The sequence below is a fragment of the Malaclemys terrapin genome, chromosome 9 (genome assembly GCF_027887155.1).
Source record: "Malaclemys terrapin pileata isolate rMalTer1 chromosome 9, rMalTer1.hap1, whole genome shotgun sequence".
Taxonomy (NCBI): Eukaryota; Metazoa; Chordata; order Testudines; family Emydidae; genus Malaclemys; species Malaclemys terrapin.
Window position 1 is genome coordinate 63,032,745 of NC_071513.1, and position 26,398 is coordinate 63,059,142.

At 41.4% G+C, this 26,398-nt stretch overlaps 1 protein-coding gene across 2 annotated transcripts in view; it reads left to right on the plus strand.

Annotated features, from left to right (window-relative positions):
- The window catches only part of LOC128843474 (G-protein coupled receptor 35-like), a 132,694-nt gene that overhangs the window by 69,079 nt on the left and 37,217 nt on the right, over positions 1 to 26,398 (plus strand). The window contains exon 1 of one of the 2 annotated variants that reach the window (XM_054040339.1): positions 12,189 to 12,257. The exons of the other annotated variant lie outside the window; for it this stretch is intronic. The gene's annotated coding sequence lies outside the window, so the exon portion shown is untranslated. Of the gene's footprint in view, positions 1 to 12,188; positions 12,258 to 26,398 lie in introns of those variants that run through there. 2 annotated transcript variants of the gene reach the window in all.

Genomic DNA, 26,398 nt, shown 5'->3' on the forward strand with positions numbered 1-26,398 from the left:
CTCTTCCAGCACAGATGTATTTCACTAACTTGATAACATAAGCTGCTTGATTGCAAACATTAACTTGCTTCTTCACTTAAACTAAATCAATGTGAACATAACCCCTTTCTTGCCTAACAGGATTGCTCATGAGGTAAACCCTGTCATTGAAGGTAACAATATTTTGCCATTGGCTGTATCACTCACAGCTGCCTTCCATTTAATACACATTTTAATTATAATATTAGATTACATCAGGTTCCCCATTTTACTACCGTATCTGCACAGCATATGATATCAGTGTTTGATATTAATGCAATATGATTTTAAATTCACAAAACGGGAAAGAAAGGGGAACTGCACCAGCGGTATACGCTTGCTGATGGCTGCGGCAACTCTGAGGTTCCTCAGACTATTGAAGAAATCTAGCAGTTAGACCTTGGATTTTTATTCTTTTAGCTTCCATTCTCTCTCTTCAAAGGGCCTTGATGCCTGGGCAATTCTTAAATACTAATAGCCTTAGTTACTACATCAAGCTTCTGTCTATTAGCAGCAGGAAAGGATTGTGCACTCTAATTTACCACGCCCTCCCTCCAGACAGTGCCAATGATGAACAACTGAGAGTTGCTGGCATGGAATTTTCCAGCACCACCCTCCTCATAAGTCAAAAATGGAACTTTTAAAAACTATATGTATCATTGGCAAATTATTTTACTCGACTCTTTGGTGACAAAATCAACTGCATAAGTTTAGCTAATTGGATGCTAAAGGCTTCATAGATGAGGATCTCAAAGTTTATCATCAGTGTTATTGAATAAAAATGTTTATCTTTGGTATTTGATAGTAGGAGACAGAAATAAAATTGACTTAGCTGCCTAGCAAAGGAAAAAACAACTATTGTACTGATTATGTTAGTGGCAGCTTTGCAGGTGAACCAAGGTGGTCCTTTTCATTCATCTAGAACAGGGGCGGACAAACTTTTTGGCCTGAGGGCCGCAATGGGTTTCCAAAATTGTATGGAGGGCCGGTTAGAGGAGGCTGTGCCTCCCCAAACAGCCAGGCATGGCCCGCCCTCACCCCCTATCCGACCCCCCCCTGCTTCTTGCCCCCTGACGGTCCCCCCGGGACTCCTGCCCCATCCAACCCCCCCCCCATTCTCTGTCCCCTGACAGCCCCTGGAACCCCCGCCTGCCCCCCATCACCCCATCCAACCCCTCCTCTCATTCCTGACTGCTCCCCGGGGACCCCTGCCCCACCCAACTACCTCTTCTCCCTGACTGCCCCCGGAACCTCTGCCCCTGACTGCCCCATCCAACCCCTCCTCTCATTCCTGACTGCCCCCCGGGCACCTGTACCCCATCCATCCACCCCTTCTCCCTGTCCCCTGACTGCCCCCGGAACCCTGTACCTAACTGCCCCCGCCGCCCTATCCAATCCCCCCTCTTCTTCCTAACTGCCCCCTGCCCCCATTCAACCCCCCTGTTCCCCGCCCTCTGACCGTCCCAACCCCTATCTACACCTCTGCCCCCTGACCACCACCCCGAACTCCCCTGCCCTCTATCCAACCCTCCCTGCCCCCTTACCGTGCTGCCTGGAGCACCGGTGGCTGGCGGCGCTACAGCCGCGCTGCCGAGAGCACCAGGACAGGCAGCCACACCGCCCGGCTGGAGCCAGCCACCCCACCGCACCGCACAGGCTCTGGCGAGGTAAGGATGCCCAGACTCTAAGGTTGATCAAAGGTGAGATATTGGATGGAGAATTGCGTCGGTCAGTTGAAAGTGATGTTTTTTGCTTTTTGTTTTAGAAAATAGAAATATAACTGGTGCAAAACTTCCTCTTGAGAAAATTCTGTGTAAATCTAATATGGACTGTATTTGCAGCCTACTGAACTTGAACATTTCACGATTAACTGGCTACTAAAGCTTTCATTTATAAAAAACATAATGGGACCACATCAGAAGATGAGTTAATAGTGTATTGAACAAAGTTAATGTTATAAATTAGAAAGAGGAAAGTCATGAAACTACTTGGACTTATTTTTCGATTTAAAATAAATGAGGAACCACACCAGAGACTGCAGTAAATATTGTTCAGGCTTGATAATGGGGGGTTACGTATATGGGGAAAAGTAGATTTTATTTTTTAAAATAAATTATTCAATTTTCTCTACTAAAAATAGCAGCAATATATCATACTATGTGACTGCACTGCTATTTGTGTCAAGGCTAAAGGACGGATACATCAAGGCTATGGGATCAATAATATTTTGCAATATTTGTCTCCCGAGTGTTCTGAACTTTATTGCTTTTTACACTTGAAAAAAAATGGTTTTAATTGGTGCTGGGTTTGCACGCCACAGGTGCAGATTGATTAGCTTTAAAAGTTGCCTGTTTGTCCTCTGTTGGGAATTTTGCTGTAGTAAATCTATATGAATAGTTATTTAAAATATAGGAAATATGGTAAATGGTTTGGAAAGCTATCAGTGTCTGAAAGCAGGGGCTTAGAATGGAAATGCTTATGCAGCCTTAAATATAACGTGCACAATGCTCAGGTTATAATAAACTCATATCTGGAGAGGAAAACTGGAGGAAGAATCCATCAATTTATGCAAGAATATCCAGAAAGCAAAAAAGGGGAGAATGTTAGAGAAAAAACATAGTATGCAGAATGTACTTTACTACTAATAATCTACAAATCATATCTGTCAGTTGTTCTAAATGCTATGGTTATTATTTACTATGACAACTGATGTTCTGGTACAGGCACTGCTACCCTTACAGATTTAATAAACTGACATAAATCAGGAAAGAGAGCCACAGTTCATTAAATCTGCTACAAACCTGGAAAAACTCAGCCTTCAGATGCATGTGCAGCACATCCATGGCCTCATATATGCATCAGTGATAGAATCTGGCTCATTGTGCTGTAACCTTCAGCCACTGATTAGGTATCAGTTCTCATTCATTTATAATGGATTAAGGAAATTTGGACTTTCTTCATCACTGTCTCTAATAATCAGTGTTTCACTCAGGGGCGGCTCCAGGCACCAGCACAGCAAGCGCATGCCTGGGCCGGCAAGCCACGAGGGGTGGCCTGCCAGTCACTGCGAGGGCGGCAGTCAGGCTGCCTTTGGCGGCATGCCTGCGAGAGTTCCGCCGGTCCTGCGGTTCCAGCGGCAATTCAGCAGCAGGAACGCCAAAGGCGTGAGACCGGCAGATCATCCGCAGAAATGCAGCTGAATCCACATGTCTGCAGACCGCCTGCAGGCATGCCGCCAAAGGCCGCCTGACTGCCATGTTTGGAGCAGCAAAAAACATAGAGCCATCCCTGGTTTCACTGGAAACCATTCATCAGTTCAGCCTTTTCATCAGAGGTGTTAGAGTAGCTACAACCATCCTTTAATCAGTTTGAATGTGTCAGTTCTTCCTGACTCCAAAGAACATAGCCCAGTCCCGCAGCATCTCCATCCCAGCAGAGACTCGCTGCATATATTGTTTTTCCACAGCTGCTGTTCTCATTTCACTGGAATTAAGAAGACAATACAAATGCCCTCTATGGCTCAAAAGCTGCTTTCCAAACCCGACTTCTTTCTGGTGTGTAACTGGTCTTACCTGAGGGGTCACTCGATTGCTGTGCTGCATCAAACTATTGCAGACAGTTGTTAAAACACAAGGTGCATCATGAGTTCACAGGCAAACACTAGACTAAGAACAAATCCAGTTGCATTATGTATTTGTGGTATGAAAAAAAATGAATTTTACGGGTTGGATCTCACTGGTTCTCTCTCTGCTTCTACTGTCTTGCCCTCAATTCTTCTGACATAGGATATGAATACTGAATTCTGGTTTCAGTGTGCGAATGCTTATTTGGAACTCAGCACATGCAAGAGCACTAGAGCTTTGGGCTGAAAAGGTGGTTTATTATCTTTTCTTGTTGATCTGTATTTGAGAATTGTTTCCTCTGAGTGTCTCCCCTCATTTCACTTTTATTATGGTTTCATCTTCAGTTAGAGTGAAATTCAAAATAAGCTTAAGTGATGCATTGTGCTAGCCCTCAGCACAAGAGTGAATTTCTTCCTAGTGCTTTTTATAATTTAAATGTCTCAGTTTGGTATCTCCATTTAAAAGTAATTGCATATTATGTCCATTTTCATAGCATTTGTGTGAGGATAGTGTTTGTTTTGCAGTTCGGTAAATTACATTCCTTAGTTTGAATTTGACATCTATTCATGACTATTAATTTAGTCCATGATCCTGCAAAGACTAAAGCACATTCATAATTTTGCATGCTGTGATTAGTCCCATTGAAATCAATGTAGCTACTCAGTGTGCCTAGAGCTAAGCATGTGCATAGCTCTTTGAAGGATTGGGGCCCCAAGGCTCCAATCCTTCAAAGTGACAAGTACATCCTGTGTGGAACATAATATAGAGTTGGATGACACTGGTGTACGGCTTGTTTTGAAGAACACGGGTTCATGAGTGCCTCCATGTGGTCTGACATGTATATGGAATATAGAGTAGACAGGACTGAGTCCTATGGGATTCTACAGGAGTGAATTGTCAAAAAAAAAAAAGTGACTGTAGTGAGGTGCTGGCCCTTTAGGGAAGCAAATGAACCAGTCATTGGGAGAAAAAAAAGGTGGTCCTGGTGAGAGGGATGGTATAGGGCCATCCTTGACCATTGTTTCATTAAAGACTTGGCCCCAGGAGCCTGGTAGAACGGGTAGGGCAAGACTCCCCTCTCTCCCAGACAGTGCAGACAGGTATTTGGGTTATTAAACTCACCTGGGAAAGGTCAAGTTGACTGAGCAGATGACTCAAAATGAGGCTCCACGATCAGACAAGTAGATAGATGCTGGAGAAGCTACTAAGTGGGAAGACCTCAGAAAAACTCACTGCCCCAAGAAGAAGGGCTATGAAACCCCTGAAGCTGAGGTGGAGAATCTACAGGCCAGGATTGGAAATACAGTCCCAAGGAGGAGGTGAACCTGAGAGGTGAACAGAAAAAAGCCTTTTTGGGAACTGAATTGTATTTACTAAATTAGATTCCAGGAGATGGGGAGATTGTTTCAAGGACCTTGTCTGTGATTGGATTATTCTGGGAATTCAGAGGGAAACTTGAGGCAGGGTGTCTGCTGGGCCACCTCAGGACAAAAAGATGTGCCCTGGGATGGCACCTTTCTACACCAACTTAAGGCAGCTCCGTTCACCACTGCAAGAAAGTGATTGTATGTCCTGAAAGTCAAAGCACCTGTTTAACAAGCTTGGAGCCCTTCCCTTGTTATCTGCCTTGGCTTGAAGATTATTCTATATGAAAATAAATTCATTATATTTCACATGTTCAGTAAACAACAACTAAAATAATGAGCCAGATTCTCCAGCCTGAGCAGTTTGCTTTGTGATTCTCCATAAGTACTGAAACAGTCCCTTAGCATTTTACTATAGTATTCAGACAACAAGAATTTATATACCCTGTGACTAAATTAGTGTGTCTCCTTTTCAGAAGAAAAAAATGCAATAGCAGTATTGTTTGTATATTATTACATTCAAGTCCCAATTGGAATTATTTTAACTCTTCCTTGGGTGAGACTGTTGAAAACATTCATTGTTGGTCTTACTATGCTTGCCTCCAAGTCAGTGGAAGATCTACCATTGATTTGAGTGGGAGCTGAGAATTTGGAAAAGCCCAACCCTCTACATTTGATACTGTTATTCTTTCTCCATGTATTTATGTGGCTCCCCAATCAGTGTAGTAATAAAAACATCTCTTCTTCCTTCCCAGACTGTAGGAGAAATAGCTTCTTTACATTTGTGTGTCTATGTGAATCAGTGCATGTGGTGTGGATGCTTGCAAAAAACAATTGAGGGAAAATGAAGGAGACAAAATAACTTTTGCATTGAATTCTAAGAGTGGTTCATTCAGCGGCTTTATATACTAGGACGGTGGTTCTCAAACTGGGTATTCCAGGGAGTCAGCAAGTTATGTCCGAGGCCGCCAGCCCCGTTGATCAACTCCCCCTCCCTCCCAGTGCCTCCTGCAGCCATGGAACAGTTGTTCAGCAGCGTGCAGGAGGCGCTGGGAGGAGGAGAGAGGAAGGGGGATGGGGCGCGCTCAGGGGAGGGGGCAGAAAGAGGCAGGGAAGAGGAGGGGCAGGGGTGGCAATGGGTGGGGTGCGGCCTTGGAGAAAGGGGTGGAGTGGGAGTGGGGGTGGGGCCTGGGGCTGAGTGGGGGTTGAGCACTCCTGAGAAAAATTAGATGCCGGCTTAGGGGGGCCATGAAAAACTTTAAATCAAAATGCGGGTCCTCGGGTTGCTAAAGTTTGAGAACCACTGTACTAGGACATGCTAATGTGCTAATCTAGTTCAAAATGAATTAATGACTCATCCAGGAGGAAGGATTTACAAGGATACATACACCACTTTGGTGTTTTTCAACTAAGTTAGGTGCCTCAATTTTGATGTGACCAAAAGCCTGCTTTATAGAAGTACTGAGCATCCACAACTGCATCTGATGTTCATAGAAGCTAAAGGTGCTCAAAACCTCTGAATTGCAGGCCAAAGTATCTCAGGTAGAGCATCCAAAAATAGCAACACTCAGCATTAATAATCACTGCTGATAATGTGGCCCTTTGATGCCTTATGCACTGTGAATAGGAAAGTTTAATTCATACTATCTTGAAAGGACCAGTGAACACAGTCTATAAATAATTTTCTTTTTTGTTGCTCATAGAATTAATAAATGAAGGATACCTTTCACAGTATCTCTTTCTCGCCTATCATGATCTCCACTAAAATGTATCAGCATTGGCTAGCAGTTCACACACAGTGAGATCCAAGATAACTACACTTAGAATTGTAAAGAACTGTGGTAAATCTGTGGTGGGAAATATTGAGCTGTTAATGGTGATGTGTATTTGGTAGAGAAGGATCTGGATATATTAAAATAAGGGAAAGAAGTGGGAGAAGAAATGGAAGAGGGAAGACCTCACAAGACTTGAATAAGTTAAGAAATTGTGCTTTTTGAAGAGTATCTCAAACTTAATGAAACCTTCACACTGACATTGTCCTATCACTAGTTTCAAAATAGATCAAATATGACACCCTAAGGTTACTGCAAATTGTTAAACTTCTCAAAATGATGATCTACAAAACCTGAATTTGTCTATACATCACCAATTCAGCTGTGTTATGAATTCCATTCTGTTATTCAAAAGATTTTAAAGAGTTTGCAGTTACTCCCATGTCTAAATCTTGAAGAAAGGCTCAATGGACTTGACTCTGATAAAAATTGATATGGGAAAAAGCAAAAGTTATGAGTTATGAAATATGATTTTAATTTGCTTCCAAAAATTAAACTAAATGTTTCTTATATCAGCTATTCTCACAAAGACCCCAGTTTCCAGTGCAAGTATGGATTCTAAAGACATTTAGGCATGATCTAAAGCCTATTGATATCAAAAAGAGTCTTTACATTGACTTTAATCAAGACTTATATAAGGTTTTATTGAAATTATTGTGGAAAATCTACAGAATTTAATAGACAATATATTTTCTATAGTTTTTTATAACTGTCCTTATGCTTCACAAACCCTATAGAAAAGAGATTCACTACTAAATTCTATAGGTCTCTTCCTTTCCATAAGGCTGAAATCAAATTGAGTTTTAACATTGACTCTAATGGGAGGAGGTTCAGATCCAAAGATGTCAGAGTACAAATAATTCTTAATTAAACAACTTCCCTCTCCCTCATTCAGTCTGACACCCACTCTCACACATTCAATCTCTCTCACATTGGTTTGGACACAAAGAACTTAAATTGAAACAAATGGAATAATGTCAACTTTTTTATAAATGGTATTTGAGAATGTGGTAAAGATTAAGTACTTTGTGTTACCCGAGAACATACATTTTTACTATATTGTAACCCTTCTTCAGGGTTTGTGTGGCGACAAGGGCCAGATTCAAATTCTTTTAAAACTAATAGACACCTCCGGCTTGGCCCCCCGCCCAGAATTTCTGGAATCACTAAATATCTTCTGTGGGTACCCTTACTAGGCAATATTTCCCCACTCATAAACACTGAGTCTGTGTATGAAACAAGGAAAATGTTATCAGTGAAAAAAGAGTACGTAGAATCAACTGGAGAAAACGGCAACAGTCCATCTAAATGAATGGTCAATAAAACACGCCCCCGTGGTAACCTTGACCATAGTCTATTAATAATGTTCCTCACCCACCAGCATGAACATCCAGTAGACACATATCACTTAAATACATCACTTCCCTCTTCCTCGAATCGGGTTCAGTGGAGGGGTTTGGTGTCAGTGGGTAGCTCATGTCCCAGAGTTCTGAGTGTGGTCAGTGGGTAGCACAGCCACTCGATATGCAGGCCTATCTCCAGTGCAGTGTTTTGAAGAAAGAGCTTATGCTAAAAGTGACTAATGGTGGAAGCCCTAACATAGTAAGGCTCTGACGTGTAAGATAGCCCTGAAGGTTTAATTAAACACCTGAACTGGCGGTAGCTCCATTCAAATTTCCCTAGGTAGACATTGTCTCAGAGACTGACATATTAATATTTACATAGTTTCTTTAGTTTCTTTGTCGTAGGAGATCTCTTTGCTTCTTTGCCTGAATGGACAATTTAGCAGGGTATTTTACAGACACAAAATGTAACTTGCTGTAATACAATAGATCTTGAATGTGGGCCTTTATCCCATGAATGGCATCATTAAAATATTGTCAGCCTTCACTGTATTATTTACATCTCTGACAATATGACTGGCTTAAAGGCTTTGAAATACACCTAATATTCCTCACTTTACTTGACCTGCACATAAGAAGTACCAATCAGAGAGACCAAAATATAGTCTGGGACTCTGTGACAGTATTTGCACCCTACACACTTTTGTAATAATCTTGATACAAAATATGCCTTGTAAGGTATCATTTGAAAACTAATACTTTGCTGGTCAATAATATCATGATATAATGTGTATAGCAATGTTATATATGACATTATGAACATAAGCTGAAATCATGGCTTAAGCGTATTTACCAGATAAGTCTGGGAAGTGGGTAAATCTGTTTCTCAAAGACAAAGGGCAAGTTGTTGCCCCAGACAAGTGTCATGAAAACTGATGGGCCATACCTATCAAGTGGCCATTCTTTGGCAAAGAAGGGGGGCAGGAACAAACCGATCTGATCTCAGCAAACAACTACATGAAGCCTCATCCTTCTACCCACACCCAGGACTCCATGTCTTCTTGCTCTCAGATGGAAAGAACTTTAGCTAGGAGTCAGTCTCAGGGAAATGCATTTCAAAGGGTGAGGGGCAAAACCACCCCAAGCTATCTCTCCCTATTCATCTCTCTCTTTTTTCACCTAAGAAGATAAAAGAAACAGCCAATAGACTTTGGATGAAGATCCTGACCTGAAACTTGGTCAGCAATGATACTTGGAACCTATGTTAAGAACTTCACCTGAAACCAAATCTAGTTTAAGTTTAGAAAGTGTTTTATCTTTATTTTTCTTATAACCATTTCTGACTTTAATGCCTTATTAGTTGTATTCACTTAAAACCTATCTCTTTGTAGTTAAATGCACTTTTTTTCTTTAATCAAAATTAATCCAGTGTTGTGAACTCCATTCAAGGTAGCAAGTTGTTGTATATCATTCCCTTACAGGGACAATAGACCTCTGTTATATGAATTGTCCAGGAGAGGCCTGGACAGTACTGAAAAGAAAACACTTTGTGGGGAGGGGAGGGGAGGGCAGGGGGAAAGAATCCAGAACTCTGTGTGTGTTGGGGTCACCCTGCACATGGTAACCAAGGTTGGTGGAAGCCAGAGTCTGACTGGAGTGTGCTGGCAGGCTGCAGCTATATACAGACACTCAGGATGTGACTTGCACACTGAAAGGCTGCTTGTGAGCAGCCCAGGTGTAAGGCACCCAAGGTTGCAGGGCAGGGCTGACACAAACCCTCACTGGTCCGGATTGCATCCCAGAAGGTCATAGACTGCAACATAATTTTCAAATTCATCTTCTAAGTATTCTTAATAGAGAAGTACAAATAGAAATCAGTTCCCTTCAATGTCACACTTTAATGAGAGCATCTTTGTGAGTAGGGGTAACAGTAAAGGCCATTCTTTTATAAACCCTGTACTCTCCTGTAATTTTTAAAAAATAATGCTTTCTCAATACAGAAACTTGATTAACATCTTCTGTCATCTCTAGTTTGTGTCCTAGTTTACTCACCAGGCTCAAATGAGTTTTACTGGGTTAATCTGAAAAGCAATTATACATCCTTTTTTATTTTGTTTTTTGTTTTGTTTTTGGAAGTGTAGAAGCCTGTCAAAAACAAAACCTGACATGTTTTTTTATTGAATACAATGTGGGCCTGTTCTTGATCCCATTAAGTTAAAGGGTGTTTTGCCATTGCCATCAGTGGGAACAGGACCAGGTGCTTGTCTGCATTACTGCATAAGTGCTTTGATATTGCAGTGATGAGCACTATCGAAAATATTAGATAGATATTGCTGAGATCTGTATCTGCTACTGTGTTCTCCATCAAATCCCTCCTCAAGACCCACTTCTTCCACGAAGCTTATGGGAAGCTGCCAACTGATGCTGAAGAGGAAGATGGGCAATAGAGACATTACATTTCTTTATATCTCTTCCTTAAAAAGAATTAAGGAACTTGAAGCCATTATGCTGGGAACGTATCTGGAATTCATATTCTTGTTCCTTCACAATGATTGTTACACTCGCTTGCTGCATCTTGTCATAGTGTGTCAGTTCTTCAGGGTAGGTACTTTTATTTGCTTTTGAGTTTGTGTTGTGCTTAGCTCAGTGAGGTCCCAACCCTGGTTGAAGCCATCAGGCATTGCCATAGCACTAATAATAATAAGATTGCTGAACTGAGAGCCAAACAATCATGGGAGATTTCCCTGAAAAAGGGCTTGCCTCAGCAAGGCCATTGGTATAATCATTCGGAACATATTTTCTTCAGGAAGTTTATGGGACACTGAAGAAAAGCAAATTGGTCATGCTGGTCCAGACCCTCAGCAGATATAAATCAGTAAAGTTAATAAAGCTGTGTGGATTTACACCTGCCAAGGATCTGGCCTGGTTTATACTCTCAACATATTTTCATTTTGTTTTCAGAATGGCTTAGCTTCAAGGGAGGGTTTTTCTTTTCAGGGAATAAATCTTGGTTTTTAGAGCAAAGGTGGATTCCACAAAAGGATATTCATAAACATGAGTCCTGGTGCTTCCAGTGTTTTTACATAGTTGAAGCTCCTTCAGAAGAGCGGGAAGGAAGTGAAGTATGGAAATGTTTCTAACTATTCCTACCCTCCATGACCTGATGAGCTGTACATTTCCATATTGATTCTTGTGATTAAAACAAATGATTTGTAGATGAACGTTAAACAACAGGTCAACAAATTCTTAAGGACTATTATACCCATCTACACCCTGCAGCAGTTGGCATATTATCTGTGCAGTGCCCAGGCCCACAACAATTTATACTGCTCCTCCTCCCCCAAGAGCCTTCTATGCCCGGAAACTTGCAGAGCTGGGCTATATGGCATGAATGGCATGTGCTCCCCCTGTTCACACTCACCAAATATTGTCCTTCTTAGTGAAGCAGAATTACACAAATTAAACAGTGAGAGGAGCATCTGCCTCAAAACCTCAGGTACTGTGCATTCATACGCATTTCCTGTCCTTGTAAACCACATAGAATAAGCCACCCTAACCAAGGCCCTATGTACTCCATGGGATGCTGGGCCTAATTTCTGTGTCTAAGCTGCTAGATTCTGCATCACAGTGATTCAAAAAATGGGAAATTCTGCAGTAGCTTTCATGTACATTCAAAAATGGTGGGTTGTGCTGACTTAAATATGAAAATGAATAATACACTTTCTTTTGTGTTACTTATGTTGATATTAAATTCCATTTAGTTTATTCTGCCCTAACATTTTCAGCATGCCACAGGTTTACAGTGACAATGCATAACTGTATTATACAAGTTGTCTGAGGGAAGCTGAAGGTTTTGGCATCTGGTTGTGTGGGATGTTTGGGGCCTGGGAGTGGCTAGAGATTGTGGAAGAAGATAATTAGTGGGGTGCTTCTGCTTCAGTGTTCTCCAGAGGAATAGTTAATAATGTTGAAATTTTAAATATCATCCTTAGGTTTCAGAGTGAACATCTCGTTACGAGGAATGGGAGAAGTTCACACACTCCCAAAGTCTTTCTTAGAGGCTGCCTGCAGAGTCAGGTATATATCATTGTATCCATTCGTGATTTTTAGGATTTTCTTCATAAATAGCAAGGCTAGAAAAGGGAGGATGGTCTCCTGGATAAGGCATTGACCTAGGACTTAGAATATGAGGGTTCAGTTCCCAGCTCTGTTAAGTCACTTAGGCCAGATTTTTAAAGGTTTTTACATGTTGCTGCACTCAACATTGCAAAGCCTAACTATTATATGAGCCTAAATCTCACTTTCAAAAGTGAGTTAGGGACTTCAAAAAAATAAAATAAAATAAATTAATGGAGATATCCTATCTCCTAGAACTGGAAGGGACCTTGAAAGGTCATTGAGTCCAGCCCCCTGCCTTCACTAGCAGGACCAAGTACTGATTTTGCCCCAGATCTCTAAGTGGTCCCCTTAAGGATTGAACTCACAATCCTGGGTTTAGCAGGCCAATGCTCAAACCACTGAGCTATCCCTCCCCCCCTGTTTATTTTTTATTTTTTATTTTTTTTTATTTATTTATTTACCTAGTACAGTCTCATTTGGGGCTTCTAGGTGCATCATAATTAAAAATTATTAATAGAAACTTTAGTTACATGAAAAATCAGATTCTGGAGCATAATTCTGCAGCAATACATGGCTCTTGCAGAAAATTTCATGGCCACCGAATCACAGAATAGGAAGAACCCCTCCTTTATCCCAGTCAATGTATGTTGTGCATCTTTCTGCCCCATTAAAATCAGTTCATTAAATCAGCCAAAGGTGTTAATTTTCTTTTTGTCAATCTTGCTAGAAAAATTCCTAGCCTGGTTTCCACTTTTTCCCTTGATTTCAATAGGACCAAGATTGGGCTCATACATTTTAGAGTACTATTAGCAGCCACCCCTCCCCTATGTATTGGGATGTGCCTGTAATGAGTACATATCTGAATTCAGGGATGAAAGCCAGCCTTTCCATGAGGGTGTTACACTGTTCGTGAATAGAATGAGCGAACTGAAAGGAATGCTACAGATCTAAAGGTGGGGGTGGGTTTTTTTTTTTTTGTATTTTCAATTGAATTATTCATATCCACATCACTTGAGTTAATGTTGTTTTAAGTGCACCCATAACTTCCTGAGTCTTTATCATTTTCTCTTGACTTCATTTTTTGAGTATTTTGTAGTGCTCATGAACAGGAGATCTGATGACTCTGATTAGACATTATGTATGCTCCAACACTGTGCTTTGCCAATTACTCCTCATTTCTGAGATGCCACACAATAGTGAATTGTTGCATCTCCTTCAAATGCAAGTCCCCAGTGTGCCATGTTATAAGGATTGCCTGGGAGTGCTCTCTGTCTAACGAGATAACTGCAACCTGAGCGGAATACACCCCAAGCGTGAGGGTGAGCTGATTATTGTAGAGGTAGAAGCCACTTAAACTTACAAACAGCTTTCCATTCTAAGCTCAGTTTTGGCATCTACTCTAAATTCCTTGTAACAGGTCCTTTCTATATGAAATTTTACATGACTGGTCTTTGGTCAGAGGAGAATTTTTATGGAATTTTTGGGGGGACTCAGACATGTTGTTTCTGAGATATGTGTCTTAGAAAAAAGAGGTGTGATTGTTTTTTTGCAAATTCATCTAATGCTTTTTTGTCACGTTAGAGCTTAAAAAACGACATGATCTAGATTTCAAGTTTGTTTTAGTCAAGAGGCCTTGATGAGATCTAGTGCAAAGTGTGGGTTTGGACAGGATAGATAGTTTCATTTTGGAGTTATTCATGAGTGATTTGCTAGGATTTGGGAATAGCACCAAGGTTCCAACAAACTTTGGAACTACACCAAGACCGATGAAAGTTTGGGAACTGATCCACAGCTCTGATGTGCTTGTACATGTCTGTAAACACACACACGCCCTACACTTCAGTTGCTATCAATAACAAAATACACCTTGTAGTGTTAAGAAATTTTCATGTATACTTCTGAATTAACCTATTTAACTAAGGACTATGAGAAGGCTACACCTTTATTTACATTGCCAAATTTGGAAGATATATATGATATAATACTCTGTCGTCTTCTGCCAGCAATTTCCAGTAGTGAGGCCAGTGTGAATGGTAAGGGGTTAAAACATGTGCCTAGACTCTACTGTCAGGTATGAGGGAACACTTTTTGAAATCTCTGAAGTCTGGATAGGCCTGTGATGTGTACTATGTGGTGTATAACTAGGGTTGGCAACCCTCTAGGATTGTCCTGGAGTCTCCAGGAATTAAAGATTAACCTCTAATTAAATATTATTAAATGTGATGAAACCTCAGGAACACGTCCAACCAGAATTGGCAACCCTATGTATAACGTCTACATGGTGAGGAGTTGGTTAATCTGCCTTGCAATGTCCAACCACTCCTCCCTTCTACTGGGGTACGTTTCAGAAGACAGGTTACTTGGTTTAAAACAATTGGGGCCAGATCCTTAGCTGGTGTTAACAGGCTTAGCTCCACCTACAGCACTTTAGATGAATGTGGGTTGTTGGGACAATTGAACAACTCTGACCAAAGTGATTTTTCCAAGTACCTTTTTGTGTGGTTTGTTCTATTGCTTAAGTCATATTGGAAGACTGTTTGTCTGGACATTTACCAGAGCTAGTTGGGAATGATCTGTTGAAATGTTTTTTCCATCACAAAATGTTGTTTCTGTGAAATCAATTTTCTGCTGGAAAATGTTTGTGTTTTTTTTTTTTAATTTTCCATCAGGAAAATCAAAATGTAATATTTCATTTTTGATCAAGTGGAGCTGAATTGAAACATTCTGGACTGTCTAACTGTACTGAAGCATTTCATTTCAGGTCAATTTGACATTAGACTGTGTGCAACTGAGCTGCTGCAGTGTCTATGGGAATTGTATTTTGGGTACCTCTTGCCCTCCTACAACTCCCATAGTGCATCATGGTGTACCCTCTGCAGTGTGCTATGGGAGTCATGATCACAGTACATCATGGTACCATGACAAATGTCAGTATTTCACTGCCTTCCTTGAAAATTTCTTTAGTCTATCCTTGCACCTTGACTGCTCCCTCTGCAACATTGCATCTTAAGAAAAGCTGACATGCATCTAGAATATCAGGTAAGGTGGACTTTGCTTGAATTGTCCATTTTAAGTATTTTTTATGCCTCTGATTACTCATTTCAAGGAGTAACTGGACATTATTTTTGAGGCTGCCTGGGTTTCTTACAGGGCACAGCCACTAGCTGTTTCTGTACAAGGTGAACAATTAGAATTAAAATGATGTTGTATAGTGGAGCTGGTCAGGAATTTTTCAACTAAACATTTTGACATTCTCTAAATGAAAAAGTTCTGTTTGTTGGGTTAAAACAACTTTGTTTAAAAATTTAAGTTAATTATTAAAAACAAAGAAGAAGAAAGTAAAAATATTTTTAAAATGACATTGAAATGCAATATTTTGATTGACACAATCCATTTTTTTAAAATTTTGTCCCAATCAGAAGGGAAAAAATTTGTCGTTATTGCAAAAATTCTTGCAGGTCAGGAAAACTGTTTCCTGCCAACCTCTGTTGTATAGGGCGGACCTGGACGGACTACGTGATGATTTTTCTAGCCCTTCAATGTTGCTTGCTTTTTACAGTCTCTCTTCCTTTTTGTCCTCAGTTTTCTCTGTGATGACCTTAATGTCAATGCAATATTAATAGGATACTTCACACTTTCTCTCTGTTTTGCTTTTTCTGATACGAGCCCTTATATAGTGAGAGAAGTGTAAAGCTATCATGGGAGTCAGATACATTCTGGAATAAAATGTTCTTGATATAACTCAAGATACTTGGTCTATTGGGAGTATTTTTGACTGTTCAGTTGTAGTTTCTTTCTGCTACAGTAATGCCAAATGGCTTGGAAATAATAATAATAAAAGACTGCAATAATTACCAAAAAAAAAAAAAAAGATTTTCTGGTCTCATTCCTATGCTCCCTTTGAGTTTTACTGAATCTTTTCAAACTACTCTAGAACTGAATAACAAATCTTCTGGTGGTTTAATGAGTAATGGTTTTGTTGCCATTTGCACTTTTGCTGCTGTGACCACTTTTTTGCAGTAGGTGTTTCTCTACTTAATGCTATTAATGACATTGAGAGAATGCTGGGTTGAGAAAGCTGGTACCAGATTCACCCATCCTGTAATTGCACTTAAGTCAATGGAATTACAGCAAGGCTTACTTTATCCACTTTCCCTTCCACCTTCCTAAGCGCACTGGTGTGAAAATAAGAGCAAATGCCCATGGGCATGACAGTACTAGAAATAACTTGGAAATCTGTTATGAGAATCCTGCACTTACTTACTGTCCCAGATTCATTGTGACTTTCAGCAGGTTCTCTGTTCTTTAGTTTCCTGTCTGTAAAGTGGAGATACAACTCTGTGTTTCAGAGCGCTCTGAGATCTTTGAACAAAATAATCTAATATATTTACAAAACATGAGCATGTAGAGCTAGATTATGCCTTTCAAATACATCCCTGAGGAAAGGGGGGTGCAAAGCTACATTGTCCTAGGTGGCATTCAGGGCGCATTTGTGCCTCAGGAAAACACAGTCCCTTCCTTGAGCTGCACAGAACCGCACCACCCTTGGGGAAGGAGGGGGCAAGTAGAGCTGGACAGGAACTGGATTTTTTCTTTTGCAAGAATTTCCACAACTTTTCTAATATTTTCCTTCCATTTTAGAACAGAAAATAATTCAATTTCCTACAAAATGAAATTCTGAAAAATAAATTTATTTGCGGTTTGTCAAAAGATGTTGTTTCAATAAGATCTTAATGTTTTGTTTTGCTAGAATTGAAAAGTTTTGTTCTGATTTCCACTTTTTAAATTGTATTTTAGATAGTAACATATAAATTAAAGAGTGCTTTCCAAAAAGGTTGAAACAACATTTCAAGCTATGGTAACATAGTTGCCAAGGGAAAAATGGAACTTTTCTGTCCAAGAACAATAATCTGGAAAATCTTGTTTCACTAGTTTCATTGAAGATGGGAAAAGTTTAGTTTAATCCTCTCCTCAGGCTGAGGACCCGGCACTGAGCTGCTCTGCCAGCCATGGATTTTAAGAGATCTCAAGATTATCTTGGGGAACATGTTAACTTGCATTGGGTGGGGTGGCTTGAGTTAAATTCTAGGTCACTGAACATTGGTTAGGGTACACCAGATGAAGATCTGTTTGCTCATTCCTAGGAATATCTGTACCCCGATACTTAGAGGAGACACCAGAAGAAAAAAGACACTTTTGGAAATGGGTGTGGATGTGTTCAATCTCCTTATATCAAAAAGTAAAACAAAAGCTCCCTGGGGCAGGGACCATCTTCTTATTCTGTGTTTGTACAGTGCTTAGCACAACAGGTTCCTAGTCCACAACTGGGGCTCGTAGGTGCAATACACACACAATACAAATAAATTATAAAATCCTTTTTGTTGTTATTATGGAGCTCTTCTGTGAAATTCCCTAAAGAATACGAATTTATCATCATTTTATGTATGAGAAATCCATGTACAAGACATCCCAAAGCTCTGTTCAGGCAAAGCTAGACACTCTAAAATTCCAGCCCCTGACAGCACAGGTCTAAATTAAGATACAGTTTATGTACTCTATTTCTTGACACCAGGAAACATGAATGAGTCAGGTAGGAGAACCTATATGACCCAAAAGACGGTGTCTTTGATAGTGCGTGTGTTTTTCTTTTTTATACCAATCATCAGTAAAGCACAAAGCCCAGAGAGAGCTCCCATGCAAGTGTATTTTTAAAATGTACTTGTTATTGAGCATGTTATGTTACTGTCTGCCTTACACAATTCTATGATTTGGCTGGTCTCAGAACTGCAGAAAAATTCACTTTTGTAATGATAACATGGAGGGTAAAGTGATTTAAAAAAAATACTCCCTCTTTTTGTATGTGTGTCTAGGGGAGGAAGGATGAACCCATGGCTGAGACACTGGGATGGACTCAGGAGATCGGAGTTCTGATCCTGGCTCTGCCACTATTCTGCTGGGTGACTTTGGGAAATTCATTTGGCCTCTCCATGCCTCAGTTTCCCAGCTGTAAATGGGTATCATAATTCTGCTTTCTCCAACCCTATGCCTGTTTGTATTGAAATCTCTTTGGAGCAGGGATTGTCTCTTACTGTGTTTATATACAGCGCCAAGCATCGAGTGGCCCTGACTTCAGTTAGGGCTTGTAGTTGCTACTGTAATACTAATGTAATAATAACAATGTGTTGTATATAAGGAGATGGTCTACATATCCTTACCCAACATAAGACCTGTACAATTAAAACTGATATAAACGCATGAATGAAATGGGTTTGGCTAGTTGTTGGCAATAGAATTTGCTGCCAGTTGTAGTTTTCTCGCAGTAATTGCTGTTTTTAAGTAATTGTCAAGAAGATGGGAGAGGTTTCTCTGATTCTGTTCTTATAAATCCAAATAGAGGGCAAGGAAGAGCAACCTTTACTCACTTAGGGAAGCACTAATTTACATGAGTAATCCTGTTGAAATCCAAGAGGCTACTCACACGAGTAAGCACTCACTCAGAAAAATAAGGATTGCCCAATCTTGCTTTAAATAAGTATGACAATTGTATGGTGCGTGCAGGCTAGTTTCAGAGATTTAAATAGATCGGTGTCCTAAATTGCAGGCGGAGATGTAGGTATCAAAATAATGACCACCCACAATACACATATAGCTATAAAGTGTAGATATGTACAGAAGTATTCAAATCCTTTATTTATAGCACTATCAATGAGATCTTTGCTTCCTAAGGGCCTAGTCCTGCAAGATACTGAGTTTCTGCAACTCCCACTATCAACGGAAGTTTGAGTGCTCAGCACTTTGCAGGATCTAAAATGGGGTAATGCATTTTTTACTAGATTTTAAAAGAATTAAATGATATGTAATTAGCACTAAATTAGCCAACTGTTACATAAAATCTCCTCTCAGAACTACATGATGGGTCTCAGGATTCTGTTCTTACTATGTGTGGTACACTTTCACTGGGAACTCGTTACATTTGAAAATGTCCCAAGTAGGGAAAGCAGAGTATCAGAGATGACTTCTGCCATGAGGCTCTGAGAACAGGATCTTGCCCGTACATTTCTGCTGTAGCTTAAGAATTAAAAAAAAAAACTTAATGTCAAAAACTTTAGGGTGAAATCCTGGCCCCACTGAAGTCAATTAGAGTTGGGCTGTTAACTTCAGAAGTGTCAAGAGTTCACCTAGAATGTGTAAATGGCTGGGGCGTGGGCAGCATGGCCTAGGGGCTAGTGTCGGGTGTGGGTTGAGTTGCTGGGGCCAGTTACCAGGAATCAGGCCCAGAAACCAGAATCAAGAGACAAACCAAAGATCAGGGAATAAGAGTCAGTTATCAAGAGTCAGGCCGAGTCAGGATATCGGGAGGTCAGGATCAGGTGATGAAACTGAAGGACAGGAACCAGGAGGCAGTTACCAAGGGTCAGGCTATGTGAAGATATCAGAAGGCAGGAGCCAGTAAACACCAGACCAGCAGTCCATGGCAAAGTGAAGCCCAGTTTTGTGGACAACTGCCTGTTTCCTCCTTGCTTAAATAGGGGCTGCAGCCCAGTCAGGAGCCTTGGATCTCTCCCAATCAGAGCATAGAGGTGAGGCTTGTGCCCCAGCTGTGCTTCATGTACACTGGTCCCAGCGACTGTCTTTGAGCTGCAGGGTGGAGGATTGGAGTGTGATGACTCCCAGACCCCCATGAACCCACTCCAAGACTTGTGGAGCCTGACAGCAGGGCATAGTGGATGGATGTGCAGGGATGGTGTTCCTGAAATGTGGCAGGGTGATAGAAGCACACCTATCTCTGTTTTGGCACCAGCCCACCTTGCCTCAGAGTACATCAACAGAAAGAGTGACTTTTCTATGGTTATGCAAGCATTTGTGAATCGGGAGGACACTACACCTATCTCAATGCTGTATGGTCCGGGATGGTGTCTGACGCTCGCATCTTTAAGAACACAGGACTGTTCAGAAAGCTGCAAGCAGGGACATATTTTCCTAACCAGTGGATTACCACTGGCTATGTTGAAATTCCAGTAGTGATCCTGTGGACCCAGCCTACCCCTTGCTCCCCTGGCTTATGAGACTATACACTGGCCACCTCGACAACACCAAGGAAAGATTCAACTATGAGCTCACCAGAATGACAGTTGAATGTGCTTTTGGTAGATTGAAGGAACGTTGGTGATGTTTACTCACAAGTTTCGATCTCAGTGAGAAAAATATCCCAGTGGTTATAGCTGCCTGCTGGGTCCTGCATAATATCTGAGAGGCAAAGTTGCCATCAGGGTAGAGGGCTGAGATGGTGCAGCCGTCTTCTGAGTTTGAACAGCCAGACACCAGGGCCCTTAGAAAAGTTCAACACGGAGCTATGCAGCTGCAGGAGGCCTCAAAAGAGCATCTTAACAGTCAGACACAGTAATATGTTATAATGGACTGTGCTTTGTTGGGCCCTGAAGTTCTGGGGGTGTTAGAAGTTGTGTGCAGCTTAGGGTACATTTATGAATATCACACTGTCTGTTAATGCACTTGTTGATTTTGCAGTGCATGCGGTATATTTATAATTATTACACTGTGTATGTCACTGATCCTATGAGTTCTGTCACCCTGTATAATAACAAGTAGTGGGTGCTGTCAGTAGTGCTAGGCATTTTGAAGCATGTGTGATGAAGTAATAAAGATTAATTATTTTCCAGAAAATAGATTTTTATTGTGTACCAAAACCAGTACAAAAAAAACCCATGTGCAGTTAAAAAGCAAACACAATGGCAAGTTCTGAAATAAATTAACAGAACACAACAAGAGGAAAGTGCATTCATGTCCATTTCAGTTCACTTTTGCTACACATACAGCAATCATGGCTCTCCCTGGTCAGTGTACATGAAGCTGTGGTTGTCCTTATAGTCCCCCAGCCTGGAGTGGCAGGGGTAAGGATGCAGCCTCTGTTGCCCCGTGGAATGATGGGGGGGTGTATCGGAGGTGGGGTGCTGAAATGGAGTTCTACACTGACTGCAAAAGTAGGCCAACTTGTGCTTGTTGAACCTGCAGGTCAAGAGAATGCAGCAACTGTGTTTGCTGCCAGAGAAGCCCCATTATGTGCTGGTGCATCTCCCTCTCTCATTTTCCTCCTCGGGCTCGTGGGCCTTTCTCCTGTCTGCTCTTTCCTGTTCCATAGTGTCTGAGATATAAACTCTCCAGGCCCTCTGTTCACAGTCCAATGCAGCACCGGCTTGTAGGATCTCACTGAACACATCCTCCCATCTCCTTTTCATTCTCCTCCTTATCGTGGCCGGGTGTGGAGAGAGGCCTCTCAAGGTTGCAACAGCAGCACCTACAGATTAAACCACAGAGATTTGTACCATTGTGTATCTAGTCACAACAGAAAGTGGAAGTTAAGTTTCAGAACTCTCTTCCTTTGCTCCCCTAACATTTTAAACAAGATGTGCTTGTTGGAACTTTAGCTTTGGCGCATCAGATCATAGCACTCTCTCCAGCCCCAGCCATGGTGAGTATGGCCCAGCAGTTGTGTGGCAAAGATGAGAATGAGGGGGGGATTGTTTGGTTGCATGAAACAATAACATTTCAGTCCCTATGTTCATAGGTGTGAGTGCAGGGCAACGGCACTATTTACCTCAGGCAGTGGTGATTTTGACTGATATCTCACTCCTGAGGGAACAAAGGCACAGAAAACACAGCTGCTGCTGACATCCTGAAGCCAGCAGGATCCATATGCCACCAGCCTGTTTACTGCAGTGGTGCCTGCTGAAGTTATCACTGAATAGTGTGGGAAAGTGTCCTACTGCAGCAGAAGACATAAGGCAGCCATCCCTAGAAACCTTTGGGAGAGGATTGCAGAGTACCTCCATGAAAGTTTCATTGAGAAATCTAAGGAGGATTCAAAGGGCATCCCTGTGTACATAAACAAACTGCTCCCCATACCCCTCCTCCACACCTGGCTAACTTTACAGGGAATGAAAAGCAGATAACAACTCTTCCTCTGTTTATTGTACTGCTACCTCGTCTAGTAGGAGTACATTAATGGAAAGTTGATACCTGTGTCCTGCTACGTTGGTGTCAGGATCCATCTTCCCATTTAAACACGGTAATGGGAAGTTCATTCACACACTTACCTGAGGTTCCTTCCCCTGCGTCAGGCTCACCTGTGCTCAGCTGCTGCGCCTGACTAGACTGCTTTGGAGACTCAAACAGATCCTGGCTTGTGGCATAACTGGAACCCTGGTGTCACGTCTCTCATCCTCCTACTCCTCTTCTTCCTCCTCCTTGCTGTTCACACCAGGGGTCTGTTTCTTGGGCTCCTCAGAGGTATCCATGGTGCTCTGAAGGGTTCTAGGGGGGGTCTCCATCAAGAATGGCAAGCAGCTTGTTGTAAAAGTGGAAGCTCTGTGGCTCAGCACCAGATCGACTGTTGGCCTCCCTGGCCTGCTGGTATGCCTGCCACAGTTTCTTCACTTTAACACAACACTGCTGCTGATCCCTGCTGTACCCCTTTGCCTGCATCCCCCATGCAATCTGCTCATAGATGTCCACATTTCTATGACTGCTCCATAGAGGTGCATGCACAGCCTCTACTGCCCAGGGGCCCAGGAGATACAATATCTCCTGTCTACAGAAGGCAGGAGCCTGTCTGGAGCAGGTAGCCAGCGTGGTCAGCTGGGCAGTTGCACACGATGAGGGAGGGCTGCTAAGTATGCTCACCAGGCTGGGCAATCAGGAAAAGGCATTTCAAGAATAGATGGCATTTTTAACGGGCCCTGGCTTCCAGTCTCTGTGGCCCCTGGGGAGTGGAGTTCACAATTGTGACCAGAGCGATCAGTGTTGGGCATTGTGGGATAGATGCTGGAGGACCAGTAAGGTCAACACAGGTCACACTGTATCTACACTAGTACTGCGTCTACTGCAGTATGTCAACCATGGCTCAACGCCATTTAGGGAGGTGGTGTTACTGGGCACTTACCTCAGTCGGAGAAAATTTAAGAGTAGACATGCACAACTAGGTCAATGTCAGGTGACTTACATCAACCTAACTTTTTTGTGTAGGCAAGGCCTATAATCCATATGTTTTACATGAAAGTTCTGATTCATCTATTTTATGTGAGGTAAGTGTCTAAGAAAGAAAGATCATGAGTATCTAAGAGACACACAAATAATAGCTTTTCAGCTCTGCAACCTTAACATCCCTTTAGCTATGTGAGTCCTCCACACTAAAAAAAGGCCTCCTTATACACTTCATCCTGACTGTTCCTCAGATAAACAGTTATTTCTGCATTTTCTAAAATGCTTGTGATCGTCTATGTTAGTGAATTAAATAATGCAGACTCCATTGCTTGGTAGAGTTTAGAATGATCCTCCATTAAGGACCAATCCTGTAAGCTGCTCGCCCCCCTCAAACCTCATGGATTTCAACTGGTTCAGGTGCTCAGCACCTGGCAGGACTGGGCCCCTCTCCTGTAGTATTGAGGTCAGGCAGGTTCACAGAGCAGACTGAGTGTTAATACAAAGCAAACTAGACAATGTCATTTGGTCCTCTAAAAATGTTTTTCCCTAAATCACAATACTAATTTTTGTAGTTTTTGGATGGGTACATGCTACAAGCCATCTTAACTGTGGTGTATATGAACATCTTTCCAGTTTGCAGTCTGGAAATAGGCTTTGTTCCACTGATGCAACTCCAATGTACATCCGCTGAGCATCTGGCCCAATGTATCTGGGGTTTTTTTAACTCTTTGGTTTAATTCTCACTTCCTTCACCCTTTATAGATTCTAGGACTGGAAGGGACCTCGAGAGGTCATCGAGTCCAGTCCCCTGCCCGCATGGCAGGACCAAATACTGCCTAGACCATCCCTAATAGACATTTATCTAACCTACTCTTAAATATCTCCAGAGACAGAGATTCCACAACCTCCCTAGGCAATTTGTTCCAGTGTTTAACCACCCTGACAGTTAGGAACTTTTTTCCTAATGTCCAATCTAGACCTCCCTTGCTGCAGTTTAAACCCATTGTTTCTGGTTCTATCCTTAGAGGCTAAGGTGAACAAGTTCTCTCCCTCCTCCTTATGACACCCTTTTATATACCTGAAAACTGCTATCATGTCCCCTCTCAGTCTTCTCTTTTCCAAACTAAACAAACCCAATTCTTTCAGCCTTCCTTCATAGGTCAATTAGTATCACATTAGTCTTTTGGGCCTCACATCAATTATTGATGTGTATTGTACAACTGTTGTGCTATAGCAACCATAGCTGTGGTAACTTTTACACTACAGTAATGGACCAAAAGAGTAAAACTAAAATGATGTGGGCCATAACTGTAGAATATTTCCTTCATTTTCTAAGGGTAACCTGGGTGAAGGTTACTGTCATCTCTAACAAGGAATTTATTCGCTATTATTGGCTTGTTTCTCAGCCTAAATGCAATTTTTATGCAGTTTTTTGTGTTTAATATGCCAGCGTGTGTACTTGGGTCATAAAAAATAAATATTCATTACAGGAAAATTTCACCCAGCCATTTGCTATTTAATTTGTACTTCAAAAATTGCTAAAACCACTCTTTCATATTGGGCTAAAAATGCCACAGCCTCCCTTCTATACTTATCTGATGGCTTAATGCACTCTGATCTTGGCAGCTAGCAGTTCAGGGGCAGAAAGTATGTCTTACCCTGTTGTAAATCTTGGCCATGTAGTGGAAGGGAGGGGAAGTCGGACTCTCCCATGCCATCTGTCCAAACTATAGCAGGGTTGCCCAGAATCTCAGCGACTGCACTTAGGGTTGCCATCTGGTCAGTTTTTAACCAGCCTGGCCAATTTTCTTCTGTCTTGACATTTAAAAGATTTAAGGTGCTGTGTTGTGTTTTATTCACTTGAAATAGTTAAGCACAATGATAATACCATAGTCCAGACTGTAACTCTGTGTTATGTACCAAGTATCAGAGGGGTAGCCGTGTTAGTCTGTATCCACAAAAACAACAAGGAGTCTGGTGGCACCTTAAAGACTAACAGATTTATTTGGGCATAAGCTTTTGTGGGTAAAAAAAAAAAAAAAAACACACTTCAGATGCATGGAGTGGAAATTACAGATACATGCATAAATATATATTGGCACATGAAGAGAAGGGAGTTACTTTACAAGTGGAAAAGGAACATTGAAGGCCAATTCAGTCAGGGTGGATGTGGTCCACTCCCAATAATTGATGAGGAGGTGTCAATACCAAGAGAGGGGAAATTGCTTTTGTAGTGAGCCAGCCACTCCCTATTCAAGCCCAAATTGAGGTGTTAAGTTTGTAAATGAATTGTAGCTCTGCAGTTTCTCTTTGAAGTCTCTTTTTGAAGTTTTTTTTTTGTTGAAGAAGGGCTACTTTTAAATCGGTTATTGAATGCCCAGCGAGATTTAAGTGTTCTTCTACTGGCTTTTGTATGTTACCATTCCTGATGTCTGATTTGTGTCCATTTATCCTTTTACGTAGAGACTGTACAGTTTGGCCAATGTATATGTTGCAGAGTAAAGAAAGATGCATGGTACTGTTTGTAAACCATTTATTTCAGTGCTTCACATCTTTTTGAATGTTCAGAGCTTTGTGTATGTATTTGGAAAGCAAGTCACACTTGATTACACAAGGTAATGGGATACACCAGAGTTGGCGAGCGGACATTGTCCCTATACTTCCAGCCAAAGAATTTTATAAAGGGCAGTCATTACTCGGGATAAAAGCCATTGAACTTCAGTAAAACTACTTCCATGAACTGAAATTTAATTAGTATAAATTTGTTCAGCACTTGCAGTGTCTGGATTATTGGCCATATCCAGGTTCCAGAATTCCTATGGAGTGAGTCTTCACATTACTGGTGTTAATTTAGTACATCTTCAGGCAAAATGTGTCATTTCATGTGCCACACTTCATTGCATCTCAGTTGGGCTTGGCCCAGTGAATCAAATGGGAAATATGAAATATGCAAAAGCATCTTTTCTAATACAACATTGCTTATCAATTAAATTGCAGGAGGCCATGCTGATAATCTTGTTAATGTCTCTTACAGCTCATGTTCTAGTATGTTTCAAAATTATTTTAAACAAAAGCAATTTGTTTGTTGGACATTACTTCAC